We start from the raw sequence: 12,118 nt of genomic DNA on the forward strand, positions 1-12,118 counted from the left end.
GGAGAAGTTGTGAAGAAGAAGTCAAGAATCATTGAACTTAAATGGCAGCTTGCATGGATTTGCTTATGGACATTTGCATTGCATGTTTATTTAAATTATTGAACAATGCATTAGTGTGTAAACTATCTTAGTGGTGAAATAACTTTGAACTCCTATGTGTGCGGCTTGTTAGAACTTAAACTCTTATGATATCATGTCCTATGTGTGCTTGATCATCCATTTTTATCATTATGATAGCACTAATATTCTTGTGAAAAAGTTCTAGCAATGATTGTGGTATTTCGAGGATATTATTCATGATTATGGTCTTCAAAGGTGATATCTTATATTTTGTGTTCCTCAAATACCACTATATAGGGAAACTCCGCCAAAAATTTCTAAATTTATGCATATGTGTAATCATTGAATTCAGATCTCTATGCACATATGTAGGGGGAGCTTTCTCTATATGGTTAAACTTTAATTATTCTTATCTTCTATTTGAGGTTGTCATGAATTACCTAAAAGGGGGATATTGAAAGATCTAGGCCTGTATTTGGGTTTTGGTAATTAGTGACAACTCTTGTGGACTAACCTTTCAACTCAAGTGTGTGAAGGAAAAGTTGGTTTAGTTCACAAGGAAAGATGGACATCAACATCATTTGATTGATAGCATGTTGGAATGCTCAAATCGACATGGCAAACAAGTGAAGACCAAAGCAAGACTTGGCTTCGATGGACCAGTTGCTACGCAATGGTGAAGGGCAAGCTAATGGGCTTGGTGCCGATGGACTTAGGTGAAGGTGAAGGGCAAGCTAGTGAGCTTGGCTCCAAAGGACCGAAGCAACGGTGAAGAGCAAGTAAGACTAAGGTTGATGGACTTGGATGCTTTGTGATGGTTTGAGTGATCCACATCATATTTGAGGACGAAGCCAAAGACAAATTAATCATATCAAGTGGCTTTGTCAACATGTCGGCTTGTGCAAGGCAAAGGTATGAAACATAGGTTGTTTCATTTCACCGGCCATAAGGTGTTTTAGAGAAGATTAAAATGGCCAGATTTAGGATAGATAGCCATACTATTAAGAGGGGCAAATATGCTTTGCATTGCGGTTATCTAGTGGCACTTGTGAGTTCTAACATTGAGATACGATTAGTGTTGAAGTGGCGGTTTTACAAAACCTTTATGAAAAATGATTTGCCTAAAAGCTAACCGGTGGCAAGTTGAACGGTTTTCTCTTTTGAGAAATCGTTTATTGGTGTTGGCTTTCCGTGATAAAAGGTTTTTGAGAAGTGTTTTTATCTAACCGTTTTATGCTTTGGAACACTCCATTGGTATGGGGTGCTTGCTCAAAGTATTGGAGAAGATGCGCTTGTGGAAGTGGTTTCTGGGCAAAGGCGGTCTGTTTGCTGTTGTGGGCGCAGACTGTCCGCGGGCCAATCCCAGGAAACCAGAAAGTTTCTGGTGGTTCTGCAGCTGACTTTCGCGTAGACGACGAACAGTCCACGCCTGTAAGGGCGGACAGTCCGCAGGTATTTTTTGTGGAACCAAACAGATAGTTTTTCAATCTGCTCAGGGCTGACTGCGTGACCGCGGACAGTCCGCGCCTGTAAGGGCGGACAGTCCGCGGGTCATTTTCCTTGGCGAGCAGAGTTGCTGGACTTCCTGTCCAGGGGTTTGTTTTTCAGTGGCGGACTGTCCGCGCCCTGTAGGGTGGACTGTCCGCGGTTCAGCAGTTTGAACCCAACAGCTAGTTGAAGTTAATCGCGGACTGTCCGGGGTTTCTACAGCGGACTGTCCGCGAGTCACGAATCAGAGCATAACGGCTAGTTTTGGGGGGCTCCTCTATATATAGTTGGATGCCCGGTTGGTGAGGGATCTTGTGGCCATTTTTATGGCATACTCTTTGGGAGAGCTCCTCTCTAGCACCTCTTCTCACACCCTTTGCTTAGTGCAACATTTGGAGAGTTGAGTGTGCTCACTAGTGCGGATCTTTGCGTGAGAGATTACTCGTGGCACTAGGTGGTCGTCGTGAAAGTGTGGTTGCTTATTACTCTTGGAGTTTGCCGGCTCCTAGACGGCTTGGTGATTGTCTTTGTGAAGCACACAAGAAGCTTTGTGCGGTGCTCCGAAGTTGGCTTTGTGAGGGGCTATCGAGCTCATCCCCGTCGGAGGAAGACGAAGAGCATCTCTAGTAAAATCGAGGCTTGTGTGGGTGTCTAGTTGATTCGTCCGACTCAAGTTTAGAGCTCACGTGGAGCCTACCTAGTGAGGTAGTCCGAAGCTTGCAGGCTTGGAACTAACAAGAGGAGCGGCAATCCTAGAACTCGCCTCAACGTGGACTAAGTGACCGGCAAGTCACCGAACCACGGAAAAACATCGTGTGGCATCCTCTTCATTGTGGTTTGCCTATCTCAACACAAGCTTATCTTATTGATATGTATACTTTGTGCTTGTGTTGATTATGCTTGAGCTCTTTGTCTACTTCATGATCACTAGTATGCTTGGTTGATACATTGTGTTTTCAATAATTCATATTGTGAAAAGTATCTTGATCTTGCTTTAGCTCTTCTTATTAAGGTTGCTTCCTTTCTAGATAGAGGGGTGAAGTTGTAGCTAGAATGCTAATTCTCTTCCGTATTTAAATTGTTTTTGTGCTTGCTCTTAATTTTTTAGAAACGACTATTCACCCCCCTCTAGTCGGTCATCTCGATCCTTCATCGAGTCTATTTTATATAGTCATAAAATACCAAAAATATGTGAGCACATGAAGGTTCATAATAGTATCATAAGAAAATATAAAAATACCAAAAATATATGGGCCCATGAAGATCCATGTTTTTAAGTCTTGTGAGTCCAATAGAAATAAAAAGATGAATAATAATTTAAAATCAAAAACAAAATACTTATCTATATATTAAGGTGTGATCATAGAGTGTGTCTACAGTTAGTCTAGTTTAGAGTCAAATAAAAATTAAAGAACATTAAAATTTTGTCTTGGAGATGATGAAAAGTTGCTCTACAGTGATTCCTTTCAATTGCCTAGTTTTTAAACATGAATTCTCCTGAGTTTTAGACATGACCACTTTAATATAAGAATTTACTCTGAACCTAAAATTTGTGGAGGCATATGTTTAAGCTGAGTCGAGGTAATTGATATTAAGCTGCTATTTATCTTATTCCTAGCATTACTAAGTTTTGGAGATTTATTTTCAAAAACCCAAAATCTTACATAATGAGCTCTTGTATGATAAAGTTTAAATTCCTACCAAAGCCATATATGATACATTTAGAGTTAGGAAAACCTTTGCACATTCATACTGCTTGATTTACATTGAGATTAGTCAACCTTTGAAGTATACCTTATGAGAGTCTTGTCATGCTTTTAAAATTAAGATCACTAACGCACTCCACCCACATATGCATTACTCCTATCTAGGATGTAAGCGCAGTCATTTCCAGTTTCATCCAGATCCACCTTAAATAAATATTTTCTCCTACACTAGGAGTAAACACCCAAAAATATACCCTATAGGACAGCACCCATTTAATTGCTCTAAGTTCTTATCATTATCCCTCCGATCATTTATATTCAAAGGATGCATGTGGCTGTGCAAAAGTATTGAAAAAAAGAAGAGAAGAAGAAAACTGGGAGTAAAAGATGGACAAGTGTCCCAACAATTAAAACAATGGGTACATAGATGCCCGCCTCTCAGAATAAAAAAAGAGAAAGGAAAAATAAGAAAGAAAAAAAAGAATAAAGATAGCCCATGGTTACCCGCGAGAAGTTCTAAGTTTTAAAGGAGGGAGTTATTTTCAATGAGCAAAAGTAGAATTAGGATTAGCTACTAAATATCATATAGGCACCTTGAACGCCCAAGTTTGGTTTTGGTAATTAATGAGATCAAGTTGCTGTTGGGTATTTTAAACGCAAACAGAAAAATCCGCAAGCGCATGGATACCGATATAGCCTTTGTTGGGTATTTTAAACGCAAACAGAAAAATCCGCAAGCGCACGGATACCGATGTAGCTTTCACCCGGGAGTATTCCAGAGTATCGATTTTCCACAGGGAACGTGAGTGTACTAATTAAGATCCAAGATTGCCCAAGGATAACTATATAATTATTTTTGGTGGGAAGAGAGGAAGTTTCGTGAGAGTTCTCTAGTTGATCTAAGAATCAAGAATTACTTCAAGATTATCTATATCGGGACATCAGAACACTAACCACAGAAAGAGATGAGAAGGGGGCTAGGAAGCTCCGACTACGGTCCTGCAAACACCGATCCGAACGTGGTGGAATACGTCGACCGTTAGGGCTGTCACTACCCTAAGGCTACCACAACAATCCGCAGGATTGGGTGCAATTCCAGGTAATTGCAAGACTAAACACCACGTCTAATCTATTAATTACTACTCTAATGTTTCAAAGATTAGAGCACTTGATGCAAGCGGGAATCCAATAAATAACTTGAATGTAAATAAAAGTAATTAAAGAACTCAGGAATTATGAGTTGAAGAACCTAGAGAACGATGAAGGATGAACCAGTTGCTGCAAAAATACAATGTTGAGGAAGATCCGATAGATCCGGCTCCTCCTCCGCTCTCCTCTTCTCTCTCCCTATTTTCTAGATTACAACTAGAACTAACTAGAACTAGAACTAGAGGAACTAGAACTAGAACTAGAACTAGATGAACTAGAACTAGATCTAGATGAACTAGAGGTAGAACTAGAAGAACTAGAGGGATCCTCTCTACTTGGATGAAGAATTGAAACCCTAGCTTTGTTTCTGTAGAAGAGGTATGATCTCCAGGGGCCAGGGGGTCTGGTTTTATAGTCCCTTCAAGTGAATCTGGGCCGTCGGATCAAACCGACATTAATCGCACGGTTTTCCTTGATCCTTTAGGTCGGTGGAGCGTTGTCCGCGAAACGTGTCCTGATTGGGCACTATAGCTGGGCGGGCGCCCAGGAGAGTTGGGCGGGCGCCCTGCCTCCGAGCCCGATCAGCCTCCCGTTCGTTCCCGTGGCTTCTGGAGTCTTCTAGATGGTAGAAAATTGCGCGGCACGTTAATATCTCTATGTAAACCCGACGTGTGGGCCTTTCTTCCGTATTTCCTAATAACCCCCTGCAGAAATAGACAAACACCAAAACTTGTGGAATTCTGTCAGATAAAACCCTAAGTCTAGGTGTTGGTTGCATTTGGATCCTTTTCTATGATTAGTTGATGGTGAAATGTGAGCATTAAGGACCGTCAACAGCCTTCACCCGGGAGTATTCCAGAGTATCGATTTTCCACAGAGAACGTGAGTGTACTAATTAAGATCCAAGATCGCCCAAGGATAACTATATAATCATTTTTGGTGGGAAGAGAGGAAGTTTCCTGAGAGTTCTCTAGTTGATCTAAGAATCAAGAATTACTTCAAGATTATTTATATCGGGACATTAGAGCACTAACCACAGAAAGAGATGAGAAGAGGGCTAGGAAGGTCTGACTACGGTCCTACAAACACCGATCTGAAAGTGGTGGAATACGTCGACCGTTAGGGCTGTCACTACCCTAGGGCTACCACAACAATCCGCAGGATTGGGTGCAATTCTAGGTAATTGCAAGACTAAACACCACGTGTAATCTATTAATTACTACTCTAGCGTTATAAAGACTAGAGCACTTGATGCAAGTGGGAATCCAATAAATAACTTGAATGTAAATAAAAGTAATTAAAGAACTCAGGAATTATGAATTGAAGAACTTGGAGAACGATGAAGAACGAACCATTTGCTGCAAAAGTATAATGTTGAGGAAGATCCGACAGACCCGGCTCCTCCTCCGCTCTCCTCTTCTCTCTCCCTATTTTCTAGATTACAACTAGAACTAACTAGAACTAGAACTAGAGGAACTAGAATTAGAACTAGATGAACTAGAACTAGAACTAGATGAACTAGAGGTAGAACTAGAAGAACTAGAGGGATCCTCTCTACTTGGATGAAGAATTGAAACCCTAACTTTGATTCTGTAGAAGAGGTATGATCTCCAGGGGCCAGGGGGCCTTGCTTATATAGCCTTTTCATATGAATCTGGGCCGTTGGATCAAACCAACATTGATTGAACGGTTATCCTTGATCCCTTAGGTCGGTGGAGCACGATCCGCGAGTTTGGACGTGATTGGGCAGAACTCCAGGTCGGGCGCCCTTAGGACTTGGGCGGGCGCCCTGTCCCTGAGCCCTCTCGGCCTCTACTTCGGTCTCGTGGCTTCTGGAGTCTTCTAGATGATAGAAAATTGTGCGACACGTTAATATCTCTATGTAAACCCGACGTGTGGGCCTTTCTTCCGTATTTCCTGATAACCCCCTGTAGAAATAGACAAACACCAAAACTCATGGAATTCTGTCAGATAAAACCCTAAGTCTAGGTGTTGGTTGCATTTGGATCCTTTTCCATGGTTAGTTGATGGTTAAATGTGAGCATTAAGGACCGTCAACAAGCTCCCCCAAGCTTAACCTTTGCTCGTCCCTGAGCAAAGTTGAACTCAAGAGTTTCTCAGTGGTTTCATACCTTAAAGATACACATGCGTGTTGACACTTGCTAACACCACTTGAATACTAGGTTGTCATCCCCAGCATGGCACTAGAGTGTACTATGGTATTTATACGCACACAGATAATCCGCAAGTGCACGGATACCGTTATTGCTTTTACCCAGTTAAAGGTTTTATCGTATCCACAGGGAAACGGGAGAACTGATCTATGCTCTAACTTAACCAAGATAAGTTGATAGGTGTAAATAGGAAAGATGGTAGAATCAAATAAGAACAATATTAAAGGTAAGATAACAGTGAGTGATAATATGGGAATAGAGAATAGAGCAATTCTAGTATATGGGCGATGGTAGCAGAATAGAGAGGATAACTATGGTTTCTCTACTTCAAAGGGGTATGTCTATGTCTGGGACGAACCACGTGATAAGATTACACCACAAAGGATGCTTATCCTTAGGCCGATAAACCCTACCTGTCCTGCTAACGAGAGGTGGACTACAGAGGACCAATGTAACTGTCACCTACGCGGCCTACCACACGATCCAGCTAGACAGGGGATATCCACAAGTAATCTAGGTCTAATCACCACGCTTACACCTATACTACAACTCTAACCTATAGCGTCCTATAGATTAGAAGTACTCAAAAGAGTTGTGAACCAGAACATACATGATTAGTAATTGCATAATGAATTAGAAGTAGATTACCAGAGTCATCCCATGAGCAAGCTTGATTAGAGCTTGATCATGACGAAGTATAACCGGAGGAAGAACCGACAGGCCGGCCTCTCCTCTAATCCTCCTTCGCTCTCCATCTTGCTACTATCTAGATCTACTCTAGTTTAGAGAAGAGAGGAGAGCTCTCATCTCTAAACCCTAGCTTTTGCTCTATCTATGAATAATGAATAATGATCAAGGGGTGCCTCCTCCAGGGGCCAGGGGGTCTGGTTATATAGTCCCCTCAAGTGAACCTGGGCCGTCGGATCAAACCGACATTGATTGAACGGTTATTCTTGATCCTTTAGGTCGGTGGAGCATAATCCGCGAAGTTGAACATGATTGGCCACTGTAGCAGGGCGGGCGCCCTAAGGACATGGGCGGGCGCCCAGGTCCTGGCTCCGTTCGGCCTCCGCTTCCTTCCCGTGGCTTCTGGAGTCTTCTAGATGTAAAATGATTGCGGCACGTTGATATCTCTATGTAATCCCGACGTGTGGGCCTTTCTTCCGTATTTCCTGATAACCCCCTGCAGAAATAGACAAACACCAAAACTCGTGGAATTCTGTCAGATAAAACCCTAAGTCTAGATGTTGATTTCATTTAGATCCTTTTCTTTGTTTATTTGATAATTAAATTTGATACTTAAGGACCGTCAACAAACTCCCCCTAGCTTACCTCTTGCTCGTCCCTGAGCAAGGATAGACTCAGCAATGGATCATAAGTTGTTGCAATATCTTAAAAATTTGACGGTACACATGCTTTTAAATAAGATCTCATCTCTGAGTTAGAGTAAACTGTCAAGAACTAAAACTTACTTACTTTACCTTTCACCCATGGGACTTGTAACCGTCACTTCTGTCTTGAGTAGTTAAAAGATAGAACAGTCTAGCCAAGTGCCATGTCTCTTATTCTTGATCAGCTATAGCTCTGGAGTTTTTGCAGATTTTCAAATAAAACTCAGAGATTCCTTATATGACTCTCTAAATCTCTCTTTTGTGGTATTTCTGGATCCTTACCAAGGCAGTGATGGTATATGCCTTCTCTCAAGATATGTAGTATTTGTGGTATAAGGAATAGTGACATTGCCTTCTCTCTCACCCTACTCTAATAAGGCTTTAATATCTGGAGCTCATAGGTGGGAGACAGCTAATACATACTTACAAGACATTTATTGCATAGTCAAACCATGGATCCAGAGAAACAAGTCAATAAGTCAAATCAAGATGTGCATGTGTGGCGAATGAATGGTGTATGGTGATGATGGTGATAACAATGGTGGAAGTCTAATTCTACTTTTGCTCTTTTGAGGGGATACATACCTTCCTTGCTTTTTGAAACTTTATGAGGAGAATGAGATGCTCTATCTTTCATTTTTTTTCTTTCCTCTCAGGTGGGTATCCTGTACCCCTAATTCTACTGTCGGACACTTGTCCATTTTTACCTCTCGTCTCACTCTCTCTTTTTTTTTCTTTTGAGGTTCCGGGCACTTGCCCCTTTTTATTTCCTCGTATATTTTTTCTCTCCCTTCTCTTTTTTTAGAGCTCTCATCTCATGAGATAATATAGCAAGTGATAGTAACAAGATAACTTGAGCATTTATTTCACAAGGAAAAACAGAAATATTTTTGGTTATTCTCTCCCGGATTAGGAGTAGAATATTTTTGGGTGGTTCTGGAGATGGAAATGAATGGATGGATATATGTGGATGCGTACTTCCGGAGTAGAAGCAGCATGTATGAGTGAACGTGCAAGTAAATCTTAATTTAACCACATGACAAGCTCCTAAGGGTCTACACAGCTTGACCACACTCAATGCTCATAAGCAGTAAATAGTAAATGTGTGGTTCATAGTCTAGCAAGCATGTATGTATGGCTGTGGTAGGAATTTAAACTCTCATCATACAGGAACTCATCATGTGTTATTTTAAAGATTTTCAAAGATAAAATTCTCTAGAATTCTAGCATCTCTAGGAACAGATAAACAACAGCTCAACCTTTCCATATCATATCCGTTAACGACTTAGACTTTAGATCAAGTACTCTCCCCATAATTTCAGGTTTAGAGCAGGTTTAAATTATAACAGTTATGTCTAAACTTGAGAGAGAACTTCAAATTTGCAAATTAGGCAGAGCAACTTTTCATCATATCCATGCTAGAGTTTTATTATTAAGATTCAGATTAGCATAGCCACTTTATTTATTTATTAAACACACTAAGCAAAAATATATATATAAGCACAAAATCTTTATTTGGTTTTTCATAGTTTATGTATTTTAATATTCTAATATAATATAAGTATAAAGATAGGTAGAAATACTTAGCGAGATAATGGGGGTGCTCTCCCCCAAGCTGAATTTTGACGTAATTTCTCTTGATGTAGCTAGCAGGTGGCAGAGGTGTATTTGAAAGTCAGCAACATTCTGACAGCGATTAGAATGTCCTCCGTCTGCTAGTCTTCTTGATTCTTAAATTCTGTGGAGCTCAAATAGACAACAAAGCTTGTGGAACTAATTAAGTGTTAGCATAAATATCTAGCCTTCATCATGTTGAGCTTCCTCAATAAATATTACTCCCTGTTTTTATATTTTTATTTTATAAAGCAGAAAAGAAATATTTATTTTATTTTTATGCCACCACAGTGAATGTAATTATGGATTTCATGCCACGAGCATACTCACATGGGGCTTAGTATTTATAACATTTTTATTTTCTTTTCAAGATGATATGAACCTGATTGACTAAGCAAACTATTTTAAATAATTGAAAGGAAAAGGATAACTACAAAGTTTACCTCTTGGCAAGGCGTTCGGTGTTTTTAAGTCCTCCAAACGGGACTCTCCGTTTTCTCTGTCGTCCTGGGATTCGCTGGATGGCGTAGTCGGTGGTTCCGGCGGCGCCTCCTCTTCGTGTATAACTATCTTCTCTCTCCACACCTAACTCGGTGCTACGGTCTCCTCAGGACACTTCTGTTCAAGCTGTATGTCTTCAGACCTTACTACTTCTCCTTCGTTGTCTGCCCATCCGTCCTTGATGATTTGCCTCCTCTGGTTGCGGTTGCGTCGTCTTCTTCTTGTCATGACCTGCTTAGAGTCTTCAACTATATAGTTAGGGTTAGTAAAATGGCGACGTACCTTCTCAGAGGGCAAGTGCATGTGGACTTCTCTAGTTCCAATGTAGATGATTGCTTTAACGGTGCTGAGGAACGGTCTTCCAAGGATGACGGGTGGATCATATTCGTCTTCAACCTTTTGGAATGTCTGATCTGCCATCTGGAGCTGAATGTATGTCGGTTTTAGGAGCATGGATCCGAATAGGAGCTGATAGGTGACTGGGTCGTCCTTTTTGGTCAGGGACGGTGACTTAAGTCGACGATCTTGACCTCCTTGAACTGCAGTGACCATCTTAGCTGACTCGGTCTACATTTGCTTGTTCCTGTTCCTCCTATTGGTCCTCTTCCTTGGTTCATGTCTGGATTGCTCTGAGATTTGTGTAATCTTGTTCTTGAAGGAAAACGTCTCCTTCCTCCCCTTGATGTAGAAACTGATCTTGGCAGCACTAGCGTAGATGATAGCTCCCGAGGTGTTCAGGAATGGCCTCCTCAGACGTAGAGGTTCTTCAATATTCCCTTTGGGAAACTTAGTGTCTGATCTGCAGGCTGCAAACACATGGTTGTTTCTAGTAAAGGATGTGTAAAGAATTTTTCATACAGTACCCTGAGCATAATGTTGACGCTGGAGCCAAAGTCACAGAGTGCTTTTGGGAAGTCTACCATGCCGATAGAGATCGAGATGACAGGGCATCCTAGATTGCCTCTCTTGACTGGCAGAAGGTCAGTAATTACTTCCACAACAGGGTTACTCCAGTAGTTACGTTCTCAAGCATCTCCGGGCAGTGATTGCCTGAGTGTCCAGTATCTCCAGTGTGTTTGTGCTCGTAGATCTAGGTTCTTCACTTGGTGGAGTCTGGGAGTTGAAAAAGTCCTTCATAGTTTGCTTGAAGTGTACCTGCTCATAGAGACAAGGCAGAGATCAAGTGCATGGGCCCTGTTGGTGGAAAACACCAACAGAACCAAAAGTGTATTTGTTCTTCTCTAACCTTAAGCATAGTGAGCAAGACAAAGTTGATGGATAATAAGATCCTGAGTGTAGCTTTTAAAGCATTTGTCAGATCAGATTGCTCAACCTAATGGAAAGATAATCTATATATACTTATGTTTTGTTTATATCTTCCAGAGATTGAATGTGCAACATTTTAGCTCATATGATTAGGAGTGTGGGATCACAAAGGTAGTACTATAAACAAAGATTAAAGGACTAAACATGCTGAATTAATTGGGTTGGTTATTTTAGAGTTGTAATTCATACATGTTTGTCTCTTTTATTCGTGTGAATGCTAGAACCAAGGAGAAACTTATAAAAGTGATAGTCAAGTACCTTAAGATGTTACCTTACTTGAAGAGTGATGGTACAGTATCACCTTGTGGAAGCTTTCCTTTCTTAGTGGTTATGCAACGTGTCGAGGGTATCAACAAGGGGTACCCTCACCAAGGCATATAACAAGGTTATCCGTACGTAAGGGGAGGCCCTCGATTCGACGCTCCATCCGTACGTATGCGCAGCCATCGACGGCCACAGCCTTGAAGACGGAAGCAGCGTCGAGCGAATCAATCAGGCGTCGAGCTCTGGTTACCGTCGAATACGGAACAGGTTCACGCGAACCGGGAGGCGTCGAGCGCAAGGACGCCGCCCGCCGCCTGACGCACGCACGCGAGCCGGGGCATTAAATGCGCCTGATGCTTCCCCACCTAACACACGGGTCACGGGAGGCGTGATAGGGAACAGGCATCCGTCCCATCGATCTTTTTGCGGCCTTCCCCACCGAACG

The sequence above is a fragment of the Sorghum bicolor genome, chromosome 6 (genome assembly GCF_000003195.3).
Source record: "Sorghum bicolor cultivar BTx623 chromosome 6, Sorghum_bicolor_NCBIv3, whole genome shotgun sequence".
NCBI lineage: Eukaryota > Viridiplantae > Streptophyta > Magnoliopsida > Poales > Poaceae > Sorghum > Sorghum bicolor.